The 12,073-nt window shown below is 45.0% G+C and overlaps 1 protein-coding gene across 4 annotated transcripts in view; it reads left to right on the plus strand.

Moving 5' to 3' along the window:
• Positions 1 to 435: 435 nt before the first annotated feature.
• ABCA1 (ATP binding cassette subfamily A member 1) overlaps positions 436 to 12,073 on the plus strand; it is a 100,025-nt gene continuing 88,387 nt past the window's right edge. For 2 of the 4 annotated variants that reach the window (XM_054185630.1, XM_054185633.1), the window contains exon 1: positions 436 to 777. The gene's annotated coding sequence lies outside the window, so the exon portion shown is untranslated. Of the gene's footprint in view, positions 778 to 1,126; positions 1,206 to 1,312; positions 10,288 to 12,073 lie in introns of those variants that run through there. The other 2 variants (XM_054185632.1, XM_054185631.1) reach the window with 2 other exon arrangements.

Consider the following 12,073-nt stretch of genomic DNA (forward strand, 5'->3'; position numbering starts at 1 on the left):
TGCTGGGCCAGCGCTCCCGGTACGCTCCGCAGCTGGACAGCTGAGGTTGTATCTGTGCCCAGCTTGTCCCGGCTCAGCCCCGAAGATCGCAGGGAGCTGAGCAGGCGCGGAGCTGCGGGCGGTGGGAGCGCGGTGGCCTCGCAGGTGACTGAGTGCCCCGGGCTTCGGCTCTTTCTGCCCGCGGTCCCCAGGAAGGGACGGGCCGGGGAAGATGCGAGGGGCTGGGATGCTCCTCACGCACCGGGGAGCGCGGAGCCCCGCAAAAAGGAAGGCAGTGAGCCCACGCCACCCGTGTCCCGCGGTGGCGGGGGGGGAAGGGAAAGGCCGAGGGCGACATACGGAGCTTGTTTTGGGTTGCAACGTGCACGCCCACATTCGAGTCGCTGCGTCCCCGCCCACCCCCCCCCAAACAGCAGCCGCTGCGGAGGGAAAACAAAAAAAAGAGGGGGAGAAGAGAAAAGGAGAAAGGAAAAAGAAAAAGGGAACGAGGAAGAAGAGAAGACGAAAAGGAGAGAGGACGCCAGAGGGAAGGGGAAGGGGGGAAGAAGGCTCCTGGGCGGCCCGTCCGTGCGAAGGGCGGGCGGCCCCGCCGCGGGCAGCTCCGCGCCGCCCTATAAGAGGCGCTGCGGGGCGCGGGCGGTGGTAGCGGGGCCGGCGCCGGGGCTGGGAGAGGAGCGGAGGAGCGAGGGGCGAGCAGAGCCCGCAGCGGAGCGGAGGAGCAGGGGCCGGGCTCGGCTGGGCTCCCCGCGGGACCCACGGCGGCTGCCGGCCGCGGAGGTAGGGGCGGCGGTGGGGGGGAGGCGCCGCGGGCAGCTGTCGGGGGAGGCTTCCCCGCTTGTCCGCGCTCCGCCCGGGGCGGGCGCCGCTGCGGTGTGTTATTGGGGTGGGCGGGGGGGGAAGGCAAATAAGTGTGTTTATAGTTTTGGGGTTTTTATTCCTGTTTTTTGATTTGTTTTGTTTCCCGGCGTGGTGCCGCTCGCTGTGCCCGGTGTGTCAGGAGCGTGTCTCGGAGGATGGCTTACGGGGTAGCGGGGGGATCGTGGAAGGGCTAATAGTGTTGGGGGGGTGGGTTTGTGTGTGTGTGCGCTTATTTTTTTTTTTTTTGTTGTTAATTATTTTATTTTAGCTTATCCTGAGCGAGGCGACTCTGACTTGGCAGCGCTCGCGTAGGGTGGCTGACCTTACCGCCGCCTCTGACAGCCCTGGTGGGTGCTAGTAGATAACGGGAGGGTTTTTATTCCCTTCACTCCTGCTCCGACTGCTATAGAGTCGTGGGGGCACAGGGGAGGGGACGCGGGGGAGGGCCTTGGGCTGAGGAGGAGTGTAAAAATAAAAAGATCGATCCCGGCTGCTCCTGTGATGGGCAGGAGGTTCAGTTGCACGCAAAATATCCTGCTTCTGCGTGCCAGACTGTTGTTAAGTCCGGACTGCTACATTACAACCTATCATCAGCCTGTTACAAAATACTGCTGCTTACTTCTGGACGTGCACGACTGCCCAGATGGTTAAAATGTATTGGGAAAGATCCTCCAATTCTAAATTAAAAGTTGGTATTAAACAGTATTTTTGCCTGTTTTAAACATAAACCAGGAGTTCCCCCCACCCTCCCCTACGCCCCCTTCCTCCTGGCTGTTGGCTTTGGAGATTTTAAGGTTGTACAAATAACTAACTTGGAGGATCAAAGTTGATCTTTAGTGTGTTGGAGTAGACCTTACTGAAGCCAGAGGGATGTAAACATGTGCTAAACTGAAGCCTATAGATGAGTTGGACTTTCGTGAAAATTACTAACACGGACTAACACATTAAAATTCATTTTGGAGGTGCCTTCGAAAATGAGTTGGTGCTTGTACTGCAGAGAGCAGCCACGTCCTGGGGATGTTCCATTAATAACAGATGGCCAAGCTTGCAGTCGAAAGGCTTTTGTAATGCATCAGTCTTGCTCAGTTTTGAAAGGGCGTCATGGTAGTAAATATTCCGTGCAAATGCTTTTTGTGTTTGGCCCTTGTGGCACAGCTTGCCTTCCTGACAAGTGGGAATGGCAATATGTGCCGAGACTTTCCCGTAATCAAGATTAGCACGTGATTCTATGATGCCCCTGTAGGCTATTAAACTAAATGGGTACTACCTGGGACTCTGCAGTGTGTTACTGATGTCACAGATACAAATGCTGTTGGTGGGTCTTCACAATCCATTGTGCCAATTTAAACTTTAAGTTATGTAAGAGTGGTGTGATACAGTCTGTATCTGGTAAGGTTTGGACAAGTAAGGGCAGGAGTCTGATGCCTTTAGTCATGACATGGAGCACCTTGTTTCTCATGTGATTGTAATTTGGTAGGGCTGATTATGGTCAGAATTAGAAATCCACTCTTAAAATGTGGATAAAAGTTTGGTAGCATGGAACACAAGAGCTGTATGGTAGAAATTAAGTTTAACTTTTGAAGTTGAGAATGCCTGTCTTTAAAAAAAAAAATTGTTTTTTTAAGCCTCACTGTAGGTGTTCTGAGGAGATACCTGCTGGCCTCTGGGTTGCAAGAGATTGTTATTGCTGCCATCTAGCATTGGAGTGTAATAATCAAGCAGCTAGCTCCAACTGTTCACGGTAACTTTCCCCTGAGAAGTTGCTGCTGAAGTACTTAGCCATATGATATTTATGTGAAACTAACACCTTGGGTGCAGTTATATGTAACGTTTTGGCATTTGTAGGAGTCATGGTAATCTTTTGGGTATCAGTTCCGAATTTCCTGTGAATATAGCTGCATAGCAGTGCAAGCAGGTATGTTGAAAGTTTCTCAGTGGTCTCTTCACCCGGTGAGATTGAGGCATGTTTATCAATCAGTTTGCCGCGGGCAGCTGCTGGCAAACCTTTCTTGTAACGCTGAATTTGTTTTCAAAAACAAGTGTAGCTCAATGCTGTTGGTGGGAGCAGAGACTTGATCCAGCATCAAATTCAACGTGTGCCATCATGGTGTATATAAAGAGTGGCTCCTGGTGAAACACTGAACTACAGAAGACAAAATGCCATAAGATTAAAAAAACCCACAAAAACAACAAAAGAAAGCACCAAAAAACCCAATCCCCCCAGAAAACCCATCCAAAACAGTAGAGTTATTTTGGCCTTTGTTCAAGGAGTAACCTTTTCTCCAGCATTCCTTAGGCTGAACTTCCTGCTGGCAGTGCAAAGATAAAACAGTGTGCTGTGATTCAGGAATAAGCCTCAGTGACATGAGGAAAGTGTCTGTGGACCTCCTGTGCAAATTCTGGGCTGGAGCATTCCCATGTGTTAATCGAGTGTGATATACACAGTTCGGAAAGCAAGTCTTCCCTTGCCTTCATCTCTGCGAGCCTGTCGTCTCGCCAGTGAGCTCACCTGGCAGAGTTATACCCACAAAGACAGAGCGAGAGGAGGATCAGTACTGAACTCATCCATCTGTGGCCAGATGCGATCAGCGCTGCTGGTGTTTATCACATGCGTTGCACCATGCAGGCACAGTATTTCTTAGGGTGTGGTTTCTGCAGGACTTTAATCCAGCATAATTGAAGGTTGGTAGTGAGCTAGTAAAGGACCTTCTGCATTTTACTCCAACTGGCTGTTCTCTTTTCTCTCCCTGGCCATTTCATCCTCCGTGCTGGCACTGGAGTTCACCAACCCAGGCTGAGTAACTGAGAACAGGCTCTCGTCTTTTTGCTTGGTGATTGTTTCTGTTTCCTTTTTTCCCCGAGTCCTGTGTTCACCATCTCCACATGGCTTTGTGAGCACTGGTGCCAGCACAAAGATGATGACAGGAGTGGAGCAGAAAGGGAACCAGCTACCGCTTTGTTTAAGTAACCTTGGAGCAAGCACCCTTGGTGTCCATATAGACCTCTTAGGCTGAGCAACACACCAAATCCTGAAATAAGTCTGGAGGCCATGGCTGACCAAACACTGGTGTGTTTCTGTTAGGCTGGTGATTCTTGATGACTTCTGCTGTGAGAGGGGCTAGAGTCAGGGACCTACTGTTTAGTAAAATGTATTTTATACATATGACATTTTCCTTGTTCATCTGAGGCAGCTAGGGACTCTGCCCTCTTCCTCCAGGTCTGACGTGGTAGAAATTCGGTCTCTCTGAGATTCCCTCATATTTATGCCAGCTGAGGATTTGAGTCTTGAGTACTTGGAAGTTTTCTGTGTAGTTAATGAGCGCACACATCTGCGGTTACTGATATTAAGAGTATAGGTTAAAAATACCATGGAAAGACTACTTACAGTGTTCAAAAGATGATCACAACAAAAAAGTTAAAATATTTCATATTCCGTAGCTACATATCTTGTATTTCTATTGGTCGTACAAAAGTCATACAGAGCAACTCAGAAGAATACCATGATTGGACTACTGACTGGAGTACCCCATTCTCTACTTTTTTTTTGGTCTGTTTCTTTAAAATAGGTGACAGCAAAATTAGTCCTGTTTCTTTTAGCATTTGTCATTGGGGGGGGGAAACCACATGAGCTATCCTCAAGGACCGAGAGTGAGACAGAGTAGGATGAAAAACTGTTGATGCAGCTTTCCTGACACAACAGGCTAACACTGTAAGGAAAAATGGGAGCATTCAGATCTTTATTCATTGGGTTATTAGTGAAAAAGCTTGATCATAAATAATAAGAATGCACATCAGTTTAAATGGTGTAAATATCCACATACAAGCTGACCTTTTTCCTCTTCTGTTATTTTCTGGAGGAGTGTTGCTTAGCAGAGCTCTGTCTAATGCAATGAGATCGGTTTGCATTATGCTAACTTTGTTAGGGAACAATTGGTATAAGACAGAAAAAGGAGAGCAAACGCGCTTTTCCAAGACTGTTCTGGTTTGAGCTAGATAGCAAGGTCATGCTCTGGGAAAGAACAAACAAAGTCAGAGCCTCTGACCACGCAGTTCAGAGATCATTCTGGAGGTCTGGTTTCCTTTTTAGCAAATAGCAGGCAGGGCTGGGTGGAAGATAGAGGTGGCCAAAACCTGTTACCACCCTACTTGCTTGGCTCCCTGAAACAATTTGCAGTTTTACTAGCCCATTTCCGAGTGAATGGTTGTTACCGGGAGCAGGCAAGCAAACCGTGCAACTAATATTAGCATTCTTGGTTGTTAGCTTAGTAAAAGCCAAAATTAAGTCCTGTGGAAGGTCTCAGAGCAGCAGCGGTGGTGGTGTAGGTAACAAGAGCAGGACTAGGGACCAGGAGAACTTGCTTCCCAGCACCTGTGCCCTTCTTCCTGTGATAACTTGCCCCTGTTTTCCTATTACCTGCATTCACCATTGTTACAACAATGACATGACAAAAGTTTGTGCTCTCTGGCAGAAGTGAAAGTGTGTTTTTTTTCTCATCTGAAGCAAGTAACACATCTTTCTAAATAAAGACTGTAGGCTGTGTTGTTAGTGCCAGCAACCCGGGTTTAAGTCACAGCTTTTCAGATGTAGTGGCTGCTTTTCCAGGTGAATTTTTGTGCCTTCAAAAGAAACAAGCAAATTATCATACATGTTCGTTTGTCTGAGAGCCGTACTCATGGGGAATATATTGATACTCTAAGGGATCTATTAATGGCTTTTTTCCTTTTCCCCGTATTGTAATTATGCTGCCATAACAAGAGTTTGGCTATGGCTGTTGATAAAAGCAGATTTAGGACCAAATTTGAATGGATTAAAAAAAACCCAAACCTCTCCTCATCTAAACAATAAAGCAGCACCAACTGTTACTGAGCGTAGGCACACGGACATTTCATTCTGGTAGCAGTACAGGAGTCAAAGTTCAAAATCCACTCCTCCCATAAATGAAATGTTCCTATTTAATAAACTAAATTGATCCTGCATTAGTATTTTTGTTGTACCAATGGGCAATCCGCTTTTTATCTAATTTCTTTGTTTTAAAGTATTTTAGATATCTTAATTATTCTCTATTAAATCAGAGTAGCAATTCTAACTGCTTTATTTTTTTCCCAGCTCTCTCAAATCTATATTTAAATATTCATCCTAAAGTAAGCAATATGAGTTTTTCTACTGTCTTTGGAGAGATCTGGCCTTGCAAACTGATACCATCACCTGTACACAGTCTGTTTTCAGACTTCTTCAGATCTTTTTTCCCAGGTTATTTTTTTGTTCTATTAATTGCCGTATCTTCCAGGGCTTCACTCCCAGTTCTTGTGACTTGCTTTTAATATTTCACACCGCTACATCTGTCTTCCCAATTATGTTTATCTATAAAAGCAGACATAATTACAGTCCTACTGTGCTGTCTGTGGAAGTATGCTCTGACTTCAGTGGAGCTTTCTCAGCACCAATAAGGATATCTTAAGCTCAACAACAACAAAAAAAGAGTGTGGTTTAGATGCTGTATACATTAAAAACTTGCAGAACTTTTGCAAATGTATTGCTTTTCCTTTTGGCATGTCATGCCACTTCTGTGTGATTACCTGAAGTGTTTTCTGTTCTGCGTAATTTGGTTGAAATTGAGTAGACCACAGCTCTTCTACTCTTGTGCATGGTCTCTTGAAACTGTTGGAGCAAACTAATGGATCACTGTCCTGAATTGTTCTGCATTGTGAGATGTAGCTTAGGACATGAACAAATGCTGTCTGCCTTCCCTCTGACGTCTGCCTGTGCACGATGTTAAAATAGACATATGTTAGCCCGCTTTGCATGTCTTAACTGTTACGCTGACCCTAAGGATTGGAGCTTCAGCAGTTGTATGGGTTGTACAACTGGAGCTAAAGAACGTGAACTGTTTCCTCTGTGGATCAGGCAAAACAGGGAAGATTGGCACACACTTTCTGGCAGTGCTCCCAGTGTGCTGCCCTGTGCCACACCTGCCACAGCAGGCACGTGGGCTTCTTATCATGTCTGCCAATTATTTTCATATTCTTCTATGAATAGCTTTAGAGATAAGTGGTTATCGAAGTCTGTACTAGTTGCCAAGATTGATCAGAAATTCAGTCCTCTTCATAGCTGATGCTCCCTGCTTTCAAAAGTACTTGGAGATCTGTTTATCACTTTAGTGAATTACTAGCTTCCAAATACATACAGTTAGGTGGTAGCCATGTGGCAGCCAAAGTCTTGTGGCCCGGTCTGTTGTTGGCTTTAAAGGATCAAGCTCTTCTCAAGCTGACAGTGGCTGCTAGGTACTGCTTTTGCCAGTTTATTGCTTTTTTTGACGATGTCATTTCCTTCCATTGTGCTAGAGGCTTTTTCTTGGCTGATAATTTTCTGCGTAGTTCAGGGGTATGTTTGTTTCATCTGCTGTTACTTATACCTATGCCACAGATATCCGTGCAGTTGTGTAGATACCAAGTTTAACAGCTTATTCTTTATGCTGGTGAATCTCAAAGGCACCACTGGGATGTTTTCTACAGTATGAGCGTGTTGTGTTCTGCTCTGTTACTGAACACGCGCTGTTTTATGGCAGGATGGTCCCAGATGGCAAAGATGAAAATAACAGTAAAGTTTCTTTTGATGTTACAGGTCAGGCATACACCTCAAACTGCAGTTTAATCTTGCACTGGGCGCAGTTTGTGTCCTTGTCTTCTCCCAAGATGAAGAGCAAGGTACAAAAACAAGATGTAGGAGAAGACACTCTTTTCCGAAAGAATCCTTATGAATGTGATGGCAAAGCTGCAGGGTTTGGTAACTTTGCTGAATAGAAGGTACAAGAATGCCAGTGATGCTCCAGCCACTCTGCAGTAGGATCATGGATCACCTGTCAGCGTTACACTTTGTTAAACCAGATCTATGGCTACTTCAGCTGAAGTGATTCAATGGCCAGGGTGTGCTGTGGAACAGGTGGTTGTCAAAAGTTTTCTGTCCTAATGCTCTCTGAGCTTGTTCATTTGTTTTCCTGAAAGTTGATGAGGCTGATGCCTTTCTTGGGGGACCTCTGTCTTCCTTCTCCCCCTGGACATTGCTGCCAAGCAGAAAAGTACCTTTTGCAATGTGAAATGCTTCACCCTTTTTCCTAGTGGCAAAGATAATGTCCTTAAACAGGATGCGTCATCAGCTGGAAAAAGTGACTGAGGCTGTGTAAGACAGCTTTTTGCAGGCTGTGTACTGATGATACTTATAGTTGCGCAGAGATCAAAGCTTAATGGCATGAATTGAGCTCAAATGTCGCAATTATTATTTTAGCAGGATGTTCTATTATTTCTAGATTCTACTAGAGAGGAGCTCATTCTTTGAGAGCCAAAAAAAAAAAATGCGCTAATATGGACTATGGATTTTTGGACATTGGCCGTGATAAAGCAAATCAGCTTTTCTGTTTGTTTTTGCCTGGGTGGAATAGAATTTGGCTTTTTTTTTTGTATGGGGAAAGTAGGGGACGTTCAGTGTAATGTTGAAAGTTGAAAGGCTTCATGTATTTCACAACCTTCCAGTAGAAGCTGGTTTTGTTTTTTTTTTTTATAAAAGAGTTGACTGTGTTTCGTATTGAGTATTATACTTGACATTTAAGCAATTCCTCTTGCCGAAGTGCATGCCACAGTCTCTTGCGTGTCCTTTTCTTTGGGTCCAGCTGTGGTGCATGCAAGCTTGACATCTTCCATTGCACTGGAGCTGCACTTGTTTTCACCAACAAGCCTTTTGAACATGCTAGAGGTAATCAGAACCAGTTGTTGTGGTCATTCTGGTAGATAGACATTGGTTCCCTGTGACCTGGGACAGGTTTTCAAAACAGCTTGGCAAGTTGTGTCACAAGGGAAGCTTATAAGACACCAACTATTTCTGAAAATGTGGCTTTGTGTAAATGTCTGAGGAGGCACTGAGGACTTTGGAAAATGTAGTCCTACTTATATTACGGAGTACTTAGTGCTTGACTCCTTGGGAAATGTTCCCTTATGGCTTATTTCTGTTTGGTAGGGATGGGCCCACCTGTGGCCCAGACGCATGTCTTAAGAGTTTGGCTTTGACAGAAGAAGGAAGACGGATACTCTGAAGAGTTTAGGGCCAGGAATTTCAGTGCTCATTTTGTTAATTCTGGGCCAGGTCTTTCAAAATGACCATCCACTCAGGTGTTCCTAGTGCAGCATTCAGAAAGGCTCAGCACATAATGTACAGAGTCTTGAAAAATCCATTTGCTCAGTCCTAGCGCCAAGGCTAAATACCTTTTAGAAACCTCTTGCCATTTAGCCTAAATAGTTGGGAAGCCAGTTTTCCGCCCCTAACATGACATTATATTAGTTCCAACTCTTGCCAGAGCAAGATCCAGGCTCCCTTCTCTAGTGCAGTAAGCAGAGCTTGGTATTGGGCTCAGGTTTTGTCACTAGTTGTTTTAATAGCAGCAGTTAAAGCAGGTTGTGAATAAGTTTTATTGTCAGCCTGTGTGAGAAGGAGTCCTTTTCCCCTGGTTGTCTCCAGTCTTCTGTGAGGCTGGGCTCCCTTAGATAACAAAGGGAAGTCATTTATTTATTGTTTTGTAGCTGTTGTGTGTGCTGCCTTAAGGATCCTGTGGATGAGTGAGATGCTGTGTTGTCTCAGTTTTGTCTGAGTGAGAGGTGGCGGATTGCTAGAGGGATTCCATGAGGCTGTTTCTTCAGATTTCTGATATTTTAGCACTATCCTTTAATATTAGTTTTACAGAATTTGACGTGCTCGTCAAGGAGGGAAAATTAGTTAAACTGGTTGTGGATTATCATGAAGGTGGATCATAAAGCGTCTGTCATATGAATGATTGCTATTTAGAGGGCCGTGGATGGCCATGTTGAAAGCAATGTTCTAGTTACTAGTATTAATAGGAGCTGGAGAACAAGGCCAGAACCTGTTTACTACCTAGCCTAAGTCCAGGTAATCAGTGTGTGTAAAGTGATGTAAACTAGTAGAGAGTCTTGCCAAGAATTGCCACCCAAATATTGTTGTTTGTGGTCCTAATAAAATTTGTGCCTGATGACCCAGGAGCTCTCCAGTAACATTGTTAGCAACAAGGAGTCAATGTAAACCCTGTGACATGACCTGGATGGTTTTGGAGAGGAAAGCACTTCTCACTGAATGACTTTTTAGATGGCATAGGAGACTTGGTGTCCGATATTCATTTGGCAAATGGGAGAGTAACATCCCCTGTGGGGAGGGTATGAAAGACCTGCTTTCAGTGTCTCTGTGGCTCCACTGATAACGATACTGTGTCCCAGGCAGCAGGCTGCAGGGTCAAAGCTCACACCCCCACTGCTGATCCTGCATTGCCTGTGATTGCTACAGAGCCTAGCAGTGCTTAAACCAGGAAGGCAGACGTGTGGGATCTGGTGGTTATATTCTCATCTCAGCCATTGCTTGGCTTGTGGCCTCGGGTGAGTTGTTCAAACTCTTGTGCTGCTGACAGTTTTCACGGCACTCTTTTATAAATTAGTTAAGGCTCTTTGGGTTAAAAGATTACTTTAAAAGATCAATACTGTTATTCCTATAAAATTATCGTTGTTTGGGTGGCAGTTTCCCGTTTCCTAGAGCTCCAGTAGATGTCATATGTTTTTTGACTTGAAAGTTTTAGAGATTGGTATCTCAGATCTGCACCTATGGGTTTTGCAGGCTTTGTTCGAGTTGTTTTGATCACAGAATGGACATTTCTTCTGATTCTTTATGCACTGGCTGTTTCTGCTGTGGATATTACTTCCAATTAGATCTATGACAGCAGGATAAAAAATTGCTTGCATTTGTCCACAGCTGCTCTTTATCTAGCCTAATCTCAACAGAATTGGGATTAATACTGTTTCCCCCCTCCTTTAGCCTCATTTGAAATTGCATAGTTGCAGAGTGCATTTTGCTTTCTGGGAATTGTGGAATATTTGTGCCTTGAGACCTTGTTATGGCCTTGAGCAGTCGTCGGTTGTAGAAAGTGGATGTAGTTGTGTAAGAGTAAGTCTATTGGTTGTAGCTATTATGCTGGAAGAAGCAAAATCCTGGTGCTCTGCAGAGAAGTGGCCAAGATGTTAGACCTTGACTTGGGAGATGTGGGTCAGTTCTGGGCTCTTGTCTTAATCAGCACCTCGGTTACCCAAATGCCACTAGTTCTCTGATGGTTTGTCTTCTTTGAGTTGGAATGTCAGTTCATGAGGCAGGTGCTTCTGTCCTGCCTTGGTGTTCACAACCCTCATGGGGACTTGCTGTCAGCTGATGGCATATGGAGCACTGGGGGACTTTGACCTTGGATCTGGGCTTTGCAGAGTTGACATGGCTCATGATATTGTTTGCTCCACAAAATGCAGCCGGACACTGCCTAAAGGAAATGAAATGGTAAGACATTTCTCAGTGTTTCCAAAGAGGAATATATTTTTGCTGAAATCTGGTGTTTGTGCTTTATTTGTCCCTTTTCTTCCAAAGTGGGGTCTGGTTTAACTTGATAAATATGTAGGCAAGAGCTGTGGGAGTTAAGCGTATGTACAACTCTTTGTCTGAGGTAGAAAGCATATACCGTGTCTGCCTGTGGGAGAGGAGCACCATTGGCTTTAGTAGCTCAAACCTGTACTGTGTTCAGCAAATAATGCCTTTTTTCCCCTCATAAGGGCATCATCTCTAATACTAGATTGGTACTCTGTATGGCTGCTTGGTCTGTGGAGAGCTGCCAGTGGTGGTAGCTTTTGTGATGTGGAATACCTGACTGAGAGAACAGGACAGAGGCTGCTAACTGATTTCATAGGGGGCCACTAAACCTTCATCAACTAGTAAAAGCTTTTAGCTCTGCCGACCAGGACTGGGTTTAAGTCACTGCTGGAGACATAGAGGGTCCATAGCCTCCTGCCAGAATCCTGAAATGTTTCAGTCTCATAAGGCTTGATAAGTTCACTTTGTTCCCTGACTAAATAGTGATTTCTTCTCTAGGGGAAAGGTTTTTTTGCCCCCAAAAGAAAGCAAACAGCTGCATTGTTTGCAGAAAGCTGCTTTTGAAGGCTGTTTTGTGTTTACTTAGTACAGACACTAGGCATGGGGGTGGGGAATTGATTCTCTGCCACTTGAGCTTTTTTCATCTTAAATCTACAGCTGTAAAAATACATTGCTTTGTATTTAAGACAGATTGGGTCTGGAAACTCTTGGCATACCAGCTAATGGAGTTTTCAACTGCCATTCTACTTCCAAGTAGTG

This window comes from Rissa tridactyla, chromosome Z (genome assembly GCF_028500815.1).
Source record: "Rissa tridactyla isolate bRisTri1 chromosome Z, bRisTri1.patW.cur.20221130, whole genome shotgun sequence".
Lineage (NCBI taxonomy): Eukaryota > Metazoa > Chordata > Aves > Charadriiformes > Laridae > Rissa > Rissa tridactyla.